Source organism: Phyllostomus discolor, chromosome X (assembly GCF_004126475.2).
Source record: "Phyllostomus discolor isolate MPI-MPIP mPhyDis1 chromosome X, mPhyDis1.pri.v3, whole genome shotgun sequence".
In the NCBI taxonomy this organism is placed as follows: domain Eukaryota; kingdom Metazoa; phylum Chordata; class Mammalia; order Chiroptera; family Phyllostomidae; genus Phyllostomus; species Phyllostomus discolor.
The window spans coordinates 91651284-91671464 of record NC_050198.1 but is presented as its reverse complement, the minus strand read 5'-3'; positions in this window follow the sequence as shown (position 1 = coordinate 91671464).

Here is a 20181-nt window from a genome sequence, read left to right as displayed (position 1 = left end):
CAAATCTGGACTGTTAGTGGGCTGAGTCACTTGGGTGATTTGGTGTTTTGCCAAAATGTTTTGTATGAGACATGATGCATGAGTGGGTACATTGTCTGATGGAGCTGCCAATCACCAGTTGCCCATAGCTGCAGCCTTCTGAATCATCTAAATAGTTTCCATGGAGAAATGTTCAAGCTTAATACAAAATTGTATGCAGATTCATTGCTTTACCCCCTCAGTCATTTTGAATGTGACAGTCACACAGTACACATGTTCACTCAACATTGTATACTGCTCCCAATGACTAGTACTGTGAATTTGGCATTGTTCATGCATGTGCATTCCAGTCCACTCTCCTTGGCTGCCAGGTCACATTGAAGTCATGCGAACCATTCTCGTTGGACTTTTTCTGGACAAACCTTATACTTTAAGTATTTGAGCATATTTAAATGAGCTATTCTATCATTTCTGTTGGATAATTTCATGTCAGTTTATTTTGACCTGGATTGTATTGATTTTATTTTCCCCCTAAGTTATAATTCATATTTTCCTGTTGTGTCCCATACCTAATATTTTCATTGAATGCTGGAAATTATAACATTTAATCATGGACTATTTAGGCATTTTTCTTCTTTTAAATAGTCTTGAAATCTATTTTGGAAAAAAAGTTAAGTTATTGGTACATAAACATGAGCCTTTCAAGCCTTGAATTTTTACAGTAGGTCTAGAGTAGATTTTTCTAGGGATAATTTAGACCTACTACTAAGGATGATCATTCTGGGTTCTCTACTAGATAGTCTGCATTTTCAAGGCAATTTCTTCACCCTAGGTGGTAGGAATTGAAATGTCCCTGGACATGAGTTTTTTGCTTGGCTCCTTAAAGAGTTCCATGTCAAACATGCTTAGTTTAGCATTCATCTAAATACTTTCCCAGTCCTCTTTCTTGCATAGCTCCTTAATCTAGTATTTCCTGCAGTTTGTCACCTCTGTTTTCTTGAGCAACTATATCTGTCACCGTGAAGGCCTCTAAGTAGTTTTTCTTGGGTCCTTCTTCTGTGCAACAGACTACAAATGGCCTCTAGATAGAAATTTATGGAAAATGTAGGATTTAACTTGTCTGTTTCCTTTCTCTCAGGGCTCAAACTCCTGTGCTTCTACCCAAGTTTTAAAAACAATTATTTCATTATACTTTGACCATTTTTCTAGTCATTTATAGCAGGGAAGCAATTCCCATACCATTTAGTCTGTCATTAGAGACACCTATAGATGATTTAAACAACTTTCTTTAGTGTTAATTGTATCTCATTGTGCCTGTTTTGCCATGAGGAGTATTATGTCAAAAGGTACTCATATATTCTTTGTGACTGATCTTATTTAAGCAACTCATTTATATATAAATATTCTTCTGGCATATTTATGTCAAAGTTGGTTGGGAAAAGATTGCTTTAAGAATGGTATTGTATTTGTTTGAAAATAATTTTAAAAAAATATTGATACCTTTAGGCTATAGGTTAGCCAAATTTTTAACAGTGAGTCTATAACTAGGGGGAAATTAATCACCAGTTGAATAAAATCTAATTTTGCAAATATTCCTTTTCATTGTTTTCTAATTCCAGTTTTCCTTTTGGATACTTTAGTAAAACCACCATGTTCACTCTTTGTTTTCTTTCTTGAATTCACAGATGTGCATTCCATATTCTCACTGGAGTCCTATTTTCTTGTTATGTTTGCAACACTATATTGATATTACAATTTTTATTTCTGCTTTTACATTATAGTTCACTCTTTGCAGCCACTGATCCTTGTTTGTGTGTGAATTGGGGATATATCTGAATGTTTTTTTACAATGAAAATAGCATTTTTAGTGAACAGTTAAAATAATATTAAAATATTTCCATTTTACATAAAGTTTTAAAATAATCTGTGCACACACACACACACACACACACACATGTATTAAAGTGATTCCCTTTTTAGGAATTATTAGTCAGAAGGGGTACCAGTGAGGCTTATGGGATATAGGTGGTAATGTGTATATTAATGCAGGCACTAGTTACATGGGTATGTTTACTTATTAAAAATTTATTGAACTGCTTTAGTATGTTTAGTATTTTTCCTTGTTTTAAATCCTTACCTGAAGATACATTTACTGATTTTCGAGAGAGAGGAAGGGGGAGATTAAGAAACATCAATCAGTTGTTTCTTCTATGAACCCCAACCTGGGGCTGAACCTGCAACCTAGGTATGTACCTTCACCAGGAATCAACCCACGGCCTTTTGGTGCATGGAGCAATGCTCCAACCAGCCAAGCTACACCAGCTAAGGTTAGTATTTGTCCTTTTTATTGTATGTGTGTTATAGATTACAAAGCTGTTTTGTTAATGACATGCAAGTTGACTGACATGAAGTGTGAGTGTTAAATGAAGGGCTATTGAGATTAAGTGATCGATGGAATCTTATAGTACATGAAAAAATTTTAAGAACCTGATAATAATGAAATTTGAATGAAAAATTCTGTAATCTTAATTTACAATTTTTATTTTATTTATTTTTCCTTTAAACCCACGAAACTACTTGTAGAACACTTAATATATACACAGAGGCATAAATTGAAGAATTCTGATTTAGAGAACTTTCCTTTCTGCTAAGTTTGTCAAATGCAATGATAGGAGTTGAAGAATCTAAAGTTATTGACCATGTTGCCTAACCAATATAACACAAAGGCCCATGGGCCGAATCCACCTTGTTTCTACCTGGCAGAAGCACTGAGCTCTCCCTTAACTGTTAATGAGTAGTTACATTTATACGGTCCTAAAATTACATTCAGCCCTTTGAAGGCAACCACAAGGCTAATATGGCCTCTGGTACAAATGAGTTTGATACCCTTGCAATAAAACATCTCTTTCTTCAGGACATATTCTATATTAAATTGTAGTTAAATTTTCTCACAGGTGTTAATTATGCAGGTATATTTTGTTTGTAATTTAACTGACTTAAAAAAGGTAACTTTTCTTATATATTATCTTAAGATATAATATATGAATGTGGTCATATTTTAAAACACAGATAATAAAAAAGAATTTATGAACAAAATCATCTACTTTAGTTGACCCTTTATACCACCAATCTTATTTTAATCTACTCATTTATCAAATGTATTTACCACCTAATATGTGTCAGATATTTTTCTATGTTCAGGGAAACAGACAGATATATTGTATCACTATTTCATAATTTATCAACTTTAATACTGTCTACTGACACTCAGAGATAACAGTTAAGAATATAGCTCACTGACACTAAATTGGTTTGGCAAAAACACTTTGGGAGTTTCAGAGTTGAAGAAAATTTTATAGTTTTCACAGAGACTTCCGGCAAGATGGAGGCATAACCAAGATTAGAACAACAACAATTTAGAGGCAGAGTAACACCCAGAACTGACAGAGAATTTATCTGAATGGAAGTCGGACAGCCAAGAAATTGAGTAGACCCATTCATCCAGACCAGTAGGAGGGGCAGAGACGAGCAGCCAGGCGCGGGTTGGGGCACACAGAGAACAGGGAGAACTGGGCGCATAAGGCAACCGGGAGCACGTAAGGCATCTGGGGCGCTCAAGATCACAGCAGGTGGACCCTGAGTACGCGAGCGGCAGCTGGCAGACCCAGTGAGGCAGCGACTATGGACCAGGACAGAGCATGCAGCCCGGGATCCCAGGGAAGGGACTGTGGTCCCAGGAGAAAGGAGCTACCGCCATTGTTCCCCCCCACCCCCACATATAACATCACAATCTAGCAACTGGGGTGCCCAGCCCTGGTGAACACCTAAGGCTCCACCCGTCACCATAATAGGAGCGACCAGACCGAAGAGAGAGAGAGGGAGAGAGAGAGAGAGAGAGAGAGAGAGAGAGAGACAGGGATGTCTCAAATAGAAAAACAGATCAATGCCCCAGGGCTCATCCTTTTGAGGAACCAAGAGATAGCCAATCTATCAGATATACAGTTCAAAACACTGGTGATCAGGAAGCTCACAGAATTGGTTGATTTTGGGCCCAAGTTAGATGAAAAAAATGCAGGTTACCATAAAAGAGATGAAGGAAGATGCACGGAGAACCAATAGTGATGGGAAGGAAACTGGGACTCAAAACAATAGAGTGGACCAGAAAGAAGAAAAAAACAACCAAACAAGAAAGAATGAAGAAACAAGAATTCAAAAAAATGAGAAGCTTAGGAACCTCCAGGACATCTTTAAACGTTCCAACATCTGAATTATAGGGGTACCAGAAGGGGAAGAGGAAAAGCAACAGATTGAATACATATTTGAACAAATAATAAAGGAGAACTTCCCCATTCTGGCAAAGGAAATAGAGTTCCAGGAAATCCAGGAAGCTCAGAGAGCCCCAAAGAAGTTGGATCCAAGAAGAAACACACCAAGGCACATCATAATTACATTAGCCAAGGTTAAAATGAAGGAGAGAATCCTAGAAGCAGCAAGAGATAAGGGGACAGTCACCTACAAAGGAGTTCCCATCAGACTGTCAGCTGATTTCTCAAAAGGGACCTTACAGGCAAGAAGGGGCTGGAAAGAAATATTCCAAGTCATGAAAGACAAGGATCTGCATCCCAGATGGCTCTATCCAGCAAAGCTATCATTTAGAATGGAGAGGCAGATAAAGTGCTTCTCAGGTAAGGTCAAGTTAAAGGAGTTCATCATCATCAAGCCCTTATTATAGGAAATGTTAAAGAGATTTATTTATGAAATTGAAGAAGATCAAAAACTATGAACAGTATAATGACAACAAAATCACAACTATCAGCAGCTGAACCTAAAAAATAGAAGCAAACTAAGCAAACAACTAGAATAGGAACATAATCATAGAAATGGAGATCATATGGAGGGTTATCAGCAGGGAGGTGGGGGTAGGAGAATGGGGGAAAAGGTACAGGGAATAAGAAGCACAAATCGTAGGTATAAATAGATGGGGGAGGTTAAGAATACTATCAGAAATGGAGAAGCCAAAGAACTTATATGTATGACTCATGGACATGAACTAAGGCAGGGGGAATGCTGGAGGGAGTGTGCAGGGTGTAGGGGAATAAAGGAGGTAAAATGGGATGACTGTAATAACATAATCAATAAAATATACTTTAAAAAAAAGAAAACAGGCCAAAGCACATCACAATCAAATTGTTAAAAATCAGTGATAAAGGTAAAAATCTTAAAAGTCACCAGGGAAAAAAATGCATTATGTATAGCACAATAAAAATAAAAATGATTGCAAAGTTGTCCTCAGAATCAATGCAAAGTAGGTACATTGGAGTCATATCTTTAAAGTACTAAAAACATAACATCCTTTCAACATAGAATTCTCTACTTAGTGAAAAATATCTTTCAAAAATGAAAGCAAACTGAACTTTTTCAGAACCAAAAAACTCTGAGGCAATTCATCTCCTGCAGAACAGCACTACAAAAAATATTAAAGGTAGTTTGTAGACAAGAGGAAAATCACACCAGATGAAAATGTAGATTCATATAAAGGAATTAAAAAAACTGAAAATGCTAGATATGTGGGTACATTTTTTTCTTTTAAATTTCTTTAAAAGATATGTGAGAGCAGAATGGCAAACTAGGAGGACCCACACTCTTAACCCTCATAGCAACAATTTGGCAGACATCCACAGACAAAAGTGCCTCTGTTGGAACTTTAGGCTTGTGAAACCCTGTTGGAGCCCAAGACTAAGTGGCACAATTTTGAGCAGGGAGGCTCATGCCCAGGTGGCAGAACGCTGGCGATGGTCTCAGCTGCAGACCCAGATGTAGCCCCATGATTTTGTGCATCGAGCTACCGCCCCTTTTCACCCTGGTTCTGCCAACAGCACCATTTGCCTGGGGACCCCCAACCTATTGTGAGATTTACCTCCAGGAGCTCACCCAGGTTCTGACAGTAAATATCAGAGAAAAATCCTCTTTGCTTCTGGCAGGTGGAAGGGGGAAGCACCCATTCTGAAACATACCAGACCACTCTGTTGTTCTTACAAAGGCTTTGTCCTCAGAAGAAACTAGTTAACCAGAGCCTAACCCATTGGGGTATTATCAGAGCCTAAATGATCTAGAGGAAAGGAAATAACCTATTTCAGTCCATTCTAGTCAATCTCCCCTGCCTAAGCAGGGAGAAAATTTGAGAAGTCATAGACAGTCCAGTGTCCAGAAAATAGACTCACTAACTAAAAAACTGAGACAGAATCATAGGAATATTGAACGTTTCCCCTTACCCCATGTTTTCCAAACCCTTGCATATCAAAGCACCTTTTTTCTTTCATTACATATAAGGATGTATGTGAGGGTAAAATTCTAAAGTCTGAGTCCTTTATTCTTATAGATATGTAAATAAAATGCTACTCATAGTTTCCACTGCTGGAAATTGGGTCTCTTAAAACAATCTGAGCTACTTCCTTTTAAAATTACCTATTACTTTTACCTAAAAGCTTATGAGATTTTGTTTTTATCCATAAACTTCCCAAATGTCACCAAGAATCCTGTAGTTATTATTATTGTTGTTAATTCTGCCTAGAGGGTAAATGTATGCCTTTCTCTCTAAGAAATGCAGATGTGCCAATGATGGTGTAGCCATTAACTATAAGCAGGGATCTAATCAAGAAAGACTGCATTGGGGACGTATAGCACTAGGCAGCCAGTATTGAACCATGGAACTTAGTTTCACCAGCTCCAGCCTTGGAGGGTTTGAATGAGGACAAACAGAAGCTTAATCCACAACTCTAAGTAAATCCTACGAGGCTAGTGGGAAAGGAAAAAAGAAATATATAAACAAGGATGTAGAACATAGATGCAATTGTTGAAACTGTAATATAAGAAAACAGTATGATGACCAGGGTGACCAGGTAGTCAGACTTCCAGCATTAATAAACAGGAAAGTGCCCTTTTAACAGCATAAATGTACCAAGAGGGCCTGGTCATAAGCAGACACTGATCTTGAAGAGTCAGCCTTAGAAATAAAGGTAATATGATTCCATTTTGTGCAATTACTGAGGTTCAGACTTAATTGGTAGGTTTAATTAGAAGATATTTTCTATGTTTTTCTTCCTTTTTTGCCAGACTATATATGATTAAAAGTCATGGAAGTCAAGATTTACACATGCACCTTAGCTTGAGCCTCCTCCAGCAATAGTAGCTAAAAAATTGATTTTAAGACAACTGCCCTTGCTGGTGTGTCTCAGTGGATTGAGTGCCAGCCTATAAACGGAAAGGTCACTGGTTCGATTCCCAGTCAGGGCACATACCTGGGTTGCGGACCAGGTCCCCAGTAGGTGGCACACATGAGGCAACCAATGGATGTATATCTTGCACATCAATGTTTCTCTCCCTCTCTTTCTCCCTCCCTCTCTTTCTTCCCCTCTCTCAAAAAATAAATAATACCTTAAAAAAACAACTTATCTGATGAGAAATTTTAGCTTCCACCTCAATAAACTTATGTGTAGGGTCATGAGATAATAAAAACAGCACACCATGAGTCAGGGCAGAGATACACTAAATCATCTTAAGGTCAGTCTAACTCCCAAGCCCTTATACTTGACTGAACATAACTAGCACCTATACAATGGGAATTGTCCTCCCTACCCAATCCCACCCTGCCGACAGATGTGTGGGAAAGAGATTATCTCTCACACTGAGGGTGAAGGTCAGACATTGGACTTTAGTAAATTCACTAAAGTTGTGCCTCTCAGCAAGGCTTCTCTTGGCAGCACTGAAATATTAGATTGTGTTTTCCATGAACTCATACACACCCCTCCCTGATACCCCTATGTGACACAAGAGCAGTATACTTTATCAGCAATGGCTCACAAATGTTAGTTTTGAAACTTGCCCATTGGACTGTCATTTGCCAAGGCTGACATATACAACTCTCTTAATTTTGTGATGTTAGATACTCAGAGTGAAAGTCCCGGGGCTTTAGAAATAGCAAAATGAGTTAAATGAAGGTATTGTTAAGCACCCATTAGAATCATTGTCTGAAGTTTGTAGCTTATAGCTCTCCTTTAATTAAACTCTGCTTACTATCCAGCTATTTAAAGTACATAGAATATGATGTTCTGTCAAATGTTTTTAAGGATAATGTAGAATTTCCCTCACTAATTTCCATCTTTCACTCAACATTTTTCTTGTTAACACAATGAGGTACAGAAAAGTCAGGTTCCTTTCTCCTTGCTTTCTTAGAGCACGAGGCATGCAATGTATGGACAGAAAATGAACCATAAGGACAGTTACGGTGGAGGCGTCCAGAGCCCTTACCTCTTATAACCCACCATGACTTAGAAATTCAGAGTTTGCTTGAAAAGGTTTAAGTGCTTCTACAAGCCCTTCATATTGAAAGCTATAGCTCTCATCTCTGAGGAGGGTGCACCTAAAATCACCAGAAGAGCGAATTCACTGCAGCTTTCAGCTGAGAGACAGCAGCCACTCAGCTTGCCTCTGAGGGTCCTAGTTATGGACCAGGTCAGCTCCCCCCCAGACAGTGACCTAGCAAACTGGAGAATGGCTAAGTGGGGAAAGTGAAATTAATTAATTAATTAATGGAGGAAAAAGGAGATCTTGTAACAAACACTGAAGAAGCTACAACCTTCATGCTGAAATGAGATCTTTTGTCTATGTGTTAAATCTGAGGGCAGAAAACTAAGCTTGAGCCTAGGAATACTGATGAGAATTTTTGTTAAGCTTCTCTCTACTAACCAACATAAAAGATGGTTTATGATTTTACCATTTTAAAAAAGTGTTTTCCTTTCTGTTTCTTATCTTCCCCCACACCCTCTTTTTTGAGTGTTTTCCTGTCTGTGACGTTCTGGATTACCTTTTTCTCTGTGAGTCATCCTCATCAGTGACAAGAGGGACCAGAACTAATTTAGCCTGGTTGGGGGTAAGCCAACTACAGCAGTCACTGATCCTCTAAAGTTCTACATGACCCTTGGTGCACCTAATTGGTATGACTAAATGCATTATAGGAAAACATTGAGGAAATATTCACTGGATATCCTAGAAGTTCTCCAGTACTCCATGCCCTGAGACCTGGCCCTGTTCAGGGTCTTTTGTCAGATAAGAACCAAGTGTCCCTAATTTCTTAGCTGCTGCCCATGCTGGACAGAGATCTCAGTGGACATCCTGGTTCAAGAGCCTAGGATTCCAAGTCAGGATTGCTGCATTTTCTTATTCTTGGTTCAGTCACCATCTCCCTGAATGTAAACTTGGACAACCTCTTCCCCTTGGATCTGTGTTCTCAATTTCTCTGAATTAAGAGAATTGACAGAGAAGGAAAGTAAGTTTCAACTTCCTTGGCAATCACCACTGACTGGAAGTGATTGCTTAGGTCACTGTGTTCAGAAGTAGTCTGCATGTCTTCATTCAATATGGTCACCATAGTCTGTTCTAATTGCATTACATCATAATGACTAATTGCAGTGGTTAAGAGAGCATTGGATTAGAAATCAAAGATTTCTGGACCTGCTTACCATCAGTGTAACCATTAGCATTTTACTTAACTTTTCTAAGCCTCTCTTTCCTCACCTATAAAATGAAGAAAATAATATTATCTACCTTCTTGAGCTGCTGTAAGGAATACATTAGGTAATTCATATAAAGTTCATAGCACAATACCTTATAGTTCATATGCCCATAGTATCTATGGCATTTATCTGCATGGCCCTCAGCTTACTTACCAGCCCATATAAATATGGCTGGGACAAAAGCAGGTTTACAGTTGTGAGTATGTGAAACACAGAGTTTATTCTTGTATGATTATTTGTTAATCATTGTACTATTTCCATACAAACAGTTGTAAACCTACTTGCCCCAGCAGAATATCTGCTATGGGCAGAGGATTGGGGGATGGTACTTTTTCAGTTACCATCCCTAGATAAATACTTCCTAAGGTGCTTTCCAGCTCTCGAGTTATGCTTTTGTGACTACCAGCATAGCACAGATTGAGGCTTAGTCACCTTGGCAGCATGTGTGATGGAATTTGTGGTCGGCATAAGTGGATGTTGACAGCTTTCCTTGATCTGCTATTTCAGTTCAGTTTGTCATCCAGCTTTTGGAATTCTTTTAACTAGGCATGTCTCCCCACTCAAGATTGAGGAGATAAAAAAACTGGCAATTATGTTGAACTTGTAGATTAACCTTATACCAAGCTGATTTATATCAGTTGATTTATAATTAAACTGATTATACCTCTTTATCTATCTAATTAATCTAGTATTTTTGTGGTTTGGGTGCACTTCCAATTCAAACAATTCTAACTAACTCTTCTATAAATTTTGGGAAAAGCAATCACTTGACACATTTTTGGAATGCTTGTGCACTCAAGCATTGTCATATCTGCTGAAGATTCAAAATCATGTAAGACATGGCTCTTGGAGCTAAAGAGCACAGGATCTGAAAGACAAGTTCCAGTGGAATTCTTGAGTTTTTCCTGCCCTGATTCCATACATTACACATATCAATCCTTTGCCTCCTGTGGTAGGTATTCCAGTATATACCGGTATCCAGTTTGCCTTTCCTTTCCAGACACAAGAACAACTGCATTTTCAGTTTCCCTTGTACCTAGGTGGGAACATGTGATTAAGTCTACATAAAAAAAAATATATATATATATATATGTGTATAAAATATATATAATATAAACAATATATTATATATAATATGTATAAATTATATATCTATTTGTACATATTATATGTATTTCAACTCTTATATATGTGAGTAGAAATGATTATATATCACTTCCTCTTCAAGGCAGTTAATATTAGGTGAAAGTCTCCAAGTTTTCTCTCCCTGACATTGGTGCTTTGTAAAGCCACCAGCAGAAATTGTAGCATTACAAAGTAGACCATCCACTGAGCTGTGAACCAACCATACCTACTGGGTTTCACTGCCAATATGTGTGATACATGTAGAATGAACAAAATATAAGCAGTTACTGTGTTAAATCACTGAGATTTCTAACATTATTATTGAGGCATCATACAGACTACACTTACCTTTTAATTTTAAAGAAAGGTTTCCAACCACAGAGAGAGCATCCTCTAACCTATGCATAGTAATTTTTTTCTTTGCTTTTTAAAAAATTTTATTTATTTATTTTTAGAGAGAGGGAAGGGGGGAGAAAAAGAGGGAAAGGAACATCAATGTGTGGTTGCCTCTTGAGAGCCCCCTACTGGGGACCTGGCCCACAACCCAGACATGTGCCCTGACTGGGAATTGAACTGGGTGACCCTTTGGTTTGCAGGCTAGCACTCAATCCACTGAGCCACACCAGCCAGGGCAACTTTTTTCTCTTCTTTTAACCAAACATTTGAGGTTGAAGATCAAAAAAGTTCTGACTTGTGTGGCTCAGTGTATCGAGTGCTGGCCTGTGAACTGAAAGGTCACCGGTTCAATTCCCAGTGAGAATCCATGCCTGGGTTGCAGGCCAGGTTCCCAGTAGGGGTCACGTGAGAGGCAACCACACATTGATGTTTCTCTCCCTCTCTTTCTCCTTCCCCTCCCATCTGTCTAAAAATAAATAAATAAAATCTAAAATAAAAAAAATGTAACCAATTACACACATATTTCTGAATAGTCATGTGGTACTACGCAGAAGCAAAATACACAAATGTCTGCTGAATGTTTCAATTTCTACCTACAGTTTGAAGTATGTATATGTATGCCCATCTGGTACATAAAAGATATAATAATAAATAGAAGATCGCTGATTTCATTTAGGTCTTTATTCAATTATAAACACATGCAAAATCAACACAAACTATAAATATATTTTAAAACATATGAATAGACACTTCTGCAAAGAGGACATACAGATGGTCAAAAGACATATGAAAAGATGCTCAATGTCACTAATCATCACTGAAATGTGAATTAAAGCCACAATGATAAATCATCTGATACCTGTCAGAATGTCCATCATCAATAAATCAACAAACAAGTGCTGGCGAAGATGTGGAGAAAGGGGGACTCTTACACTGTTGGTAGGAATGCAGATTGGTGCAGCCACTGTGGAAAGCAGAGTTAAATCAGAAAATTAAAAATAGAACTGTTTTATGACTTAGTGATTCCATTTCTGGGAATTTATCCAAGGAAACCTGAAATACTAATTAGAAACAATATATGCACCCTTATGTTCTTTGCAGTATTATTTACAATTGCCAAGATTTGGAAGCAGCCCAAGTGCCAATCAGTAGATGAGTGGATAAAAAAGCAGTGATACATTTACAGAATGGAGTACTACTAGGCTATAAACAAGAAGGGCATTTTATCCTGTGCCACAGAATGGATGGACCTGGAGAACATTATGCTAAGTGAAATAAGCCAGTCAGAGAAAGACAAGTACCATATGATTTCACTCGTATGTGGAATCTAATGAACAAACTGAACTAACAAGCAAAATAGAGACAGACTCACACAGAGCAGGCTGACAGCTTTTGGTGGCAGGGTATGGTGGAATGATGGAGGGATTGAGCAAAATGAGAGAGACAGACAGAGAACTCATGGTCACAGACACCAGTGTGATTGCCAGGGGGAAGAGGTGGGAGGAAGTGGAAGAGGCTGTGGGGGGAATAAATGGTGATGGACAGAAGTGTGACTTGGGGTGGTAAACACACAATACAGTGTACAGATGGTGTGGTGTAGTATTGTGTACCTTAAATTTGTATAATTTTGTTAACTGGTGTCATCCCAATAAATTCAATAAAAAAGTAAAAAATTAAAAATATAAAAAAACTTATATCACTTATATAAAAGTAATGTATATCTCTAACTTTAGCATTAACAATTTACTTTTACATTTATGTCTTTCTGCAAAATAGTGGTAAAAAATTTGAATATTAAGAAATGTTCTAATTATGAAAGAGTAGTATTATTTTAACAATACTGGGAAATCAATTGCAGTGGCTTATACCAGTGATTTTCAACCTTTTTCATCTCATGACAACTCTAAACTAATTACTAAAATGCTTTGGTACACCAAAAATATGTTGTATTTTTTGCCAATGTGACAAAAATAGGTATAATGTTGATTTATTCACACCAGATGGCTTTGTTGTGTTGGCTGTTGTCAGTTTTTCATTTAGCAATCTAAGGGAAAAGAAGTCAGTGTCCCCAACCAAACATTAGGTATGGCATGTTTTAAAAATTTTTGTGGCACACTGATTGAAAGTCACTGGCTTATGCCAGTGACATATGTAACAATATGCTACATAGGAAATGACCTAGGATTTGGTTGTGATCTGTAGAATTGTGATATTGTGTTATAATCTCAAGTCAACTCCTTATAACCAAGCCCTCTATTGTCAACACAGGTATTTCTCAGTCTAAAAGTAAATAAACAGCATGTTTTGAGGAGGAAAGGATTTCAAGAATTGGATTTATTTATCATGACATAAAACGTTCCCACTTTAGTATTATATATACTAAAAATAATTTTCACAATCTACTAGCTTTAGTAGATAAGCCAGTCAATTATCTAATAAAAGCACTGCTGTGTATAAAATATATGTAGAACAGAGACAAATTTGGTGATAAGACTGACATTTTCTTGGTGTTTTAGCCTGTTCCCCATATTGCATAAATGATGTTTTAAATATTCTTTTTTAAATTAAAGACTTTGTTTATTTATTTTTAGACAGAGGGGAGGGGAGGGAGAAAGGGAGAGAACATCAATGTGTGGTTGCCTCTCACATGCCCCCTACTAGGGACCTGGCCTGCAACCCAGGCATGTGCCCTGACTGGGATCGAATTGGGGACCCTTTGGTTCATAGGCCTGCCCTCAATCCACTGAGCCACACTAGCTAGGGCTAATTGGTTACATTATTAACTTTCTAACTCATGAAACTTACAACCTTGTTTTGTATACATGACAGGAAAGAAGAAGACAATCCACAGGCAAACTCAACTTTATTAAAGCCCTTATCACCTTGTATCAAAGCAACCCTTATGCATACAGGTCTCTCCCTGTGAGGATTGTATGAGCTCCCTGACCTTTGCCCATTATCTGTCTTTACCTCCAGTATGTCCTCACCTCACCCAATGCATTTTCTGCTCTGCATCCATTCATCTCCAATACTTTAATGGTCCTCTACTAACAACAGGCATAATGTGCAAGCTTCTAATTACACCATTCAAGTTCCACTAGGACCTAGTCTTGGGCTACCCCTCTAGATTCAGTTATTCTCTTGCTCCTAACCAAATGCCCTATGTGAGGCTTATCAAATTGTGGTCCACAACTTTACCCTATGAGATTTGGCTTGATGTCACCTGTCAGTGAAGCCTTGTCCAACTCCTCAAGTAGGATTGGATTACTTTTTTGGGTGCTCATTTAGCACCCAGTGCTCATCCCCCTCACAACACTTATTTTAATGCATAATAAATTTCTGTCTCTTTGTCTATTTTCTCTGTAAAGGCTGGGAACTCTTTCAGAACAGGGATCATTGTTTCTTTTCTGTGTTTGCCCAGATCGTAGCAGTGATCCAGAGTGTGGTAGTATGAGGAAGTTAGATAAAATTGTGCCTTGCTTAACATTTGGTAGCTGTAGGCTGAAAACAACAACCATAGTGTGCTGGAACCAGATCACACCAGCTTGTGAGAACCAATTGTGCTTATTTCTTCCCAGCTCTACATACAATGACATCAATTTGGTACCTTGAAATTGTCAATGGCAGCTGAAAATGCTATGAAAATTGATAAAATAGTAAAATAGTGAAAATCACATTTTTTTTCTTCTAGAGATCTTGTTTTCCTTTGTCATTATATAAGGTGGAAAACATTATGTCTACTTTGGTAAGAGGCAAATCATCCAAATATATCATGAATTCAAGCAAATGAGATAGCTCAGATACGTTAGGATTTGAAAAAACAAAATAACATTTTTGTCTTTTAAAATATAATGCTTTCAGAATCATAGCTTAATGACTGGTTTGAGAAAGATTTTTAGTTTCCGTCAGTACTGATTGCCTGAGAATCAGAGTAATTGATGATTCTATGTATAGTAACTATGACAATTTTGTTAATTTTATCATCTTAATAACTATCAGATTAATTGTGCAGAAATTCCATAAATATTAGTATGTATTTTGGTGACTGGTGCTAGTTAGGAAAAATGGGAAAATACATGTATGTATTCTTAATTTAAAACAGTCAGTCTGTACCCAACCGATGTTTCAGGCCAATAAACATACTAAATGGCAGTTTTTATAAATCTCAAAGTATTCTTTTCTCCAGTTTTGCTATTATGAAAGTACCAGATGGAAACTAATCTGATCAGAAATTTTTGTGCAAATGGTTCTCTCTCTGCCATTTCCATGGCATGTAAATAGACTCAGAAAAGGATTCAGGTAAAATATATTATTTCAAACTATGAAATATATAACAAATCTAGAGAATTTTAACAGCTGAATATTTGTGATGATGTAGTTCAGTAGTTCCCAAACATCACTGGTGCTGGCTGCCTAGATGTATTAGAATTACCTGGGGAACTAGTTAACATATTCCTGTAATCCATAAAAAGAGGGTCTATGGTAAGCTCTGAGAATCTCTAACAAGTTCCCCAGCTAATTCTAGTATTGATTAAAGGCAGTAATACACTTTTTTCTCTAAGTCCCCTCTGGCAAACGTTTGTTTTAGTTTAGTTTGCAAGTTTGTCTTTTATTTTAAAACATATGCTTTCACATCTGAATAATGACCACAAAGAGAAGCCAGGATTCCTCAGTTACATCAACAAATGGCCAAGAAAGCTTTTCAATATAGAATGCAAATTATTGTGCTTACATGTGAAAAATGACTGAGGAAATGGAAGCATTTATCTCAATAGTTTAGCTTCCCTTCCCCTTGAAATATTCTGTCGAATGACCTGTCCACATAATTGAAGGGCAGGTGCTTTGATCATTGATTTTTCCAGATAATTTTGTCAATTCTTCTCTGAATAATCTTAAATTGAAAACAAAATCAGAGGAATGGGCTTTATGTGACTCTTCCTCTATGGATTTTTTTTTTACCTTATGATAGAACCACTCTATGATTTAAATGCCAGTTGCAAAATGGAATTTACTGGCACAGTGGCAACTTAGTGTCTCAAAAGATATGTCTGTGACTACTTAAACAAAAGTAAATTTGCTTTGTTAATACATATATGTACATATATAGGTGTGTATATATACAATTGCATTATGTACCTTTGTTTTTTCTGAGGGAAGATTTTACTTACCTCAGTTGAGTTTGCCTTTTCATTCACTTCAAGGACTACTGTAGACTTTAAAAGCAGCAGATGGACTGCACAGGAGCTATGAGTCAATCGTGTGCTTTTCTTTAGAAGTTATCATTCTCTTGGAACATACTCACTTGTAACAGAAACATAGGGTGGTTTATTTAGCACTTATGAGCACATAACCATTCTCTTTTGTATTTAGTTACACATTTTCTTTGACAGGAAACCCAGAGGTCTCTATGTTCCATAATCATAGATTTTTTTATGCTACCTTGTTGTTTAATGCCTCCAAATGTCATTATAACCACCTGTAATTTTCATCATAATTCATAACACATTGTAGAAATTTATATCATTTAGAGTCAGTAGTACCTTTTTTTCTGAAACTAAAAATATTAATACTTAAAATCTTGGGTAATGATATTTAAATATAAGAATGACTTTGACTGTGGGTTTTTTATTTTTTTGGATTTGTGTCTGCATCATTGGCTTTATCACCTTGGTTCTAATGTCTTGTCCAGAGCCACTCATTTAATTACTTTTTTAAAACATTCATAACACAACATGGTTATAACTGCGCAGCTGCTGGCCTTACTAGAATTATAATGAAGATCAGTTATAATATTTGATCCAGCCTTCCTTTCTAAGTGTTACCATTAATTCAAATTAAAATGCTATGTTAATGAACTTCCTTCCATACAGGGAAATGAAGACATCTTTTACTGAGAGTGGAGGTGATTGGGTATAAGAGAGCATTACATTACTTTTATTTTAAAAAATAACTCAAGTCAAAGATTAAAATAATCAAAATATTACAAATATTTTGGAACTGAAAATAAGATATATGCATTAGACATTAGTCATATTAATAAATATACTATGGTAGAGTAGAAAGAGCCTTGTTGCAAAAGTGAAGAGCCTTGAGTTCTGATTTATGTTCAAATACTATCAAGTGTGATTTTGGAAAATAATTCCTTTGGGCACCAGTTTTCTTGGTCATGAAGTGAGGATATTGAGTTGGATGGTCCCTAAAGTATTATGGAACTCTAGTAATTTGGATGGAGGAAAGTGAAATCACTTAAAATTAGTAAACTATAATGGTTGAAAGTCGTTTCAACATTCTAGTTTCAGGCCACAGAGTGCTGGAAATTTGAGAGGAAATGTTTTCAAAAATTTTATTCAAGAACATGTTGGAAATAGTTGTTATGTGTGGCACTATCAAGTTATCAATATTCTAGAATTAACAAGACCATTAGGGTAAGAGCAAACATATCTAGAAAGAAGATTCATAAAAGCAGAAATAATGGAAAAATATGTTCAAGTAGATTATAGACAAAAATAGCATTGTGACCCAATTTGGACTCAGTTTACAAAAGTAATTATGTAATAATCTATAGGTTTATCATCCATGCTGTAGCAAAAGGGAAGATTTACTTTTATGGTCACATAGTATTTCATTGCATAAATGTACCACAACTTTTTTTTTTAATTTTCACCCAAGGACTTTTTTTTTATTGCTTTTAGAGAGAGGGGGAGGGAGAGAGAGAAAGTCATTTATCAGTTGCCTTCTCTTACACGGTAGACTGGGGATTGAACCTGGAACCCAGGCATGTGTCCTCACTGGAATCAAACCTGTGACCTTTTGGTCTTTGGGATGATATTCCAAGCAACTGAGTCACACCAGTCAAGGCAACCACAGCTTTTTTATCCACTCATCTGCTTGTGGACACTTGGGGTGTTTCCAAATCTTGGCTATTGTAAATGCTGCAATGAACGTAGGGGTGCATATATTTTTTTCAAATTAGTGTTTTGGGTTTCTTTGGATATATTTTCTTTCTTTTTTTTTTTAGTGTTTTTTTTTATTTCAATCATTGTTCAAGTACAGTTTTCTCCCCCCTACTCACGTTCCAGCCCCTCCACCCAACCCTCCCCCCTTCCCCCATTACCCCCCACCCCTAGTTTTTGTCCATGTGTCCTCCAAATTTGTTCCTGTAATCCCTACCCATTCCCCCCTGAAATTCCCTCTTCTCTCCCCTCTGGCCACTGTGAGACTATCCCCTATTTCAGTGTCTTTGGTTATATTTTGCTAGTTTTTTGTTTTGTTTTGTTTTGTTGTTTAGATTCCTGTTAAAGGTGATATCATGTGGTATTTGTCTTTCACTGCCTGGCTTGTTTCACTTAGCATAATGCTTTCCAGCTCCATCCATGCTGTTGCAAAGGGTATGAGCTCCTTCTTTCTTTCTGCTGCATAGAATTCCATTGTGTAAATGTACCATAGTTTTTTGATCCATTCATTTACTGATGGGCATCTAGGTTGCTTCCAGCACCTAGCTATTGTAAATTGTGCTGCTATGAACATCGGGGTGCAAAGGTTCTTTTGTATTGGTGTTTTAGTGTTCTTAGGATAGAGTCCCAGCAGTGGAATTGCAGGGTCAAAAGGCAGATCCATTTTTAGTTTTCTGAGGAAGTTCCAAACTGCTTTCCATAATGGTTGTACCAATCTGCAGTCCCACCAACAGTGCACTAGGGACCCTGTTTCTCCACATCCTCTCCAACACTTGTTGTTTGTTGCTTTGTTTATGATGGCCATTCTGACTGGTGTGAAGTGGTATCTCATTGTGGTTTTAATCTGCATCTCTCTGATGGCTAGTGATATTGAACATCGCTTCATGTGTCTTTGGATTTTCTGTATGTCCTCCTTGGAGAAGTGTCTGTTCAAGTCCTTTGCCCATTTTTTAATTGGGTTACTTGTCTTCTTAGAGTGGAGTTGTGTAAGTTCTTTATATATTCTGGAGATTAAACCCTTGTCTGAGGTATCATTAGCAAATATGTTTTCCCATACAGTTGGTTCTCTTTTTATTTTGATACTGTTTTCCTTAGCTGTGAAAAAGCTTTTAATTTTGATGAGGTCCCATTTGTTTATTCTTTCCTTTATGTCCCTTGCTCTAGGAGACGAGTCAGTAAAAAAGTTTCTGCGTGAAATATCTGAGATTTTCCTACCTACGTTGTCCTCTAGGACTTTAATGGTGTCACGCTTTATATTTAAGTCTTTTATCCACCTTGAATCTATTTTTGTATAAGGTGTAAGTTGGTGCTCGAGTTTCATCTTTTTGCACGTAGCTGTCCAGTTCTCCCAACACCATTTGTTGAAGAGGCTATTTTTATTCCGTTTTATGTTGCTGCTTCCTTTGTCAAATATTAATTGACCGTAGAGACTTGGGTTTATTTCTGGGCTCTCTGTTCTGTGTCATTGGTCCATGTGCCTGTTTTTATGCCAGTACCAGGCTGTTTTGATTACAGTGGCCTTGTAGTATAGTTTAGTGTCAGGTATTGTGATTCCTCCTACTTTACTCTTCTTTCTCAAAATTGCAGCAGCTATTCGGGGTCGTTTATGGTTCCATATAAATTGTTGAAGTGTTTGTTCTATGTCTGTGAAATATGCCATTGGTACTTTAATAGGTATTGCATTGAATGTGTAGATTGCTTTTGGTAGTATGGACATTTTAATGATATTAATTCTTCCAATCCATGAACACGGTATATGTTTCCATTTGTTTGTGTCTTCCTTGATTTCTCTCCTCAGTGTTATGTAGTTTTCTGAATACAGGTCTTTTACCTCTTTGGTTAGGTTTATTCCTAGGTATTTTATTTTCCTTTTTGCTATTTCAAATGGGATTTTTTTTCTTGATTTCTGCTTCTGTTGTTTCATTGTTGGTGTACAGAAATGCCTTTGATTTCTGGATATTGACTTTGTATCCCGCTGTTTTACCAAATTCATTTATTAGGTCAAGCAGTTTTTTGGTGGAGTCTATAGGATTTTCTATGTACACTATCATGTCATCTGCAAACAGTGACAGTTTTGTTTCCTCCTTTCCGATTTGGATTCCTTTTATTTCTTTTTCTTGTCTGATTGCTGTGGCTAGAACCTCCAGTACTATATT